This window comes from Aplysia californica, unplaced genomic scaffold (genome assembly GCF_000002075.1).
Source record: "Aplysia californica isolate F4 #8 unplaced genomic scaffold, AplCal3.0 scaffold00196, whole genome shotgun sequence".
Lineage (NCBI taxonomy): Eukaryota > Metazoa > Mollusca > Gastropoda > Aplysiida > Aplysiidae > Aplysia > Aplysia californica.
Window position 1 is genome coordinate 1088508 of NW_004797466.1, and position 1653 is coordinate 1090160.

Consider the following 1653-nt stretch of genomic DNA (forward strand, 5'->3'; position numbering starts at 1 on the left):
CAGCCCATTTACAATTCTACTATGCTTGAACGAGAAATATCCCCCCTTCGGGAATGGCCTAAAGACACTACAGTCAGTGGCACTTGCCCGCGGGATATTTGTTTATCTAATGAGGTAGATTCCTTTGTTTGTTTATCTAGTGAGCTAGGTTCGTTTGCTATTTGTCACGGTCAGTCGGGTACCTTCGTTTATTTGTGAGGCATCGGGATGAAATCAGGGGCTCGTCAAAATTCATTTATTAATTGTTTAAGTTTATCTAGTGAGGTAGATTCGTTTTTTTGTTTATCTATTGAGGTAGGTTCGTTTGCCTGTTTATCACGGTCAGTCGGGTAGGTTCGCTTCATTTGTTGATGTAGTGAGGTAGATCCCTTTATTTGTTTATCTAGTGAGGTAGATTCCTTTATTTGTTTTTCTAGTGAGGTAGATTCCTTTATTTGTTTATCTAGTGAGATATATTCGTTTATTTGTTTTTCTAGTGAGGTAAGTTCGTTTGCCTGTTTATCATGGTCAGTCGAGTACCTTCGTTTATTTGTGAAGCATTGTGATGAAATCAGGTGTTCATCAAAGTTCATTTATTAATTATTGTTTAAGTTTATCTAGTGAGGTAGATTTGTCTATTTGTTTATCTAGTGAGCTAGGTTCATTTGCCTGTTTATCACGGTCAGTCGGGTAGGTTCATTTCTTTTGTTGATGTAGTGAGGTAGATCCCTTTATTTGTTTATCTTGTGAGGTAGATTCGTTTATTTGTTTATCTAGTGAAGTAGGTCCCTTTATTTGTTTATTTAGTGGGCGAGGTTCGTTTCATTTGTTGATGTAGTGAGGTAGATTCCTTTATCTGCTTATCTAGTGAGCTAGGTTCGTTTGCTGTGTATCACGGTCTGTCAGGTAGATTCGTTTATTTGTGAGGCATCGTGATGAAATTAGATGTTCGTCAAAATAATGAAATCACAGAAATCTGCATTTGGAAGCGGAGCTTTTGAATGTTCAAAATGAGGCAAACTTTTGATCTCTGCCAGAAGTGGTCTCTTTGGCGCAACAGAAACCACATATCTTAACCTTTGATTCTTCAAATACTCCTATTTTTCTGGAGAAATGTGAGGCAGTGTGGTGAAATCAGGCGCTCGTCAAAATAATGAAATTGAAGAAACTGACATTTTTATGCCAGTTTGGCAATTCCTATCGAATTATTGTTTTTTTTTCTTAACACCATTGTTGTCCAATTAGGAACACATTTCTGGGTGGATTTTATTGAATAAACTTTATTAAAGCCACAAAAATATGAGTTTTCAGTTTCCACGGACTATCAAGCTATGGAAATAACCAAACTTTGGCAGCCATTTTCTAGCTAATTCTACCTTTGAAACCAGACGACCCCACCCTCTTCAATCTGAAATATCTCGACTTCTATTCAAGATGTATAGGCATTTTTCTCACTGATAGCAAGACAACTGAACAAGCTTTAAGATGATACCAATAACTTCACATGCCTAAAAATTGACGAGCACCTGATTTGATTTCACCTGGTCGTGGCACAAATATTCTCCTCTGTGGATGCATTGGTTATCCTGAGATACTGGTGGACAAACTGTTTTTAATCTATTATTATTATTATTATTTTTATCATCATTATTATTATTATGATTATGATTATTG

The 1653-nt window shown here is 36.2% G+C and overlaps 1 protein-coding gene across 1 annotated transcript in view; it reads left to right on the top strand.

The window, feature by feature from the left end:
- LOC101851350 (annexin A4) overlaps positions 1–1653 on the top strand; it is a gene marked incomplete at its 5' end in the record, with an annotated part of 32516 nt that overhangs the window by 11171 nt on the left and 19692 nt on the right.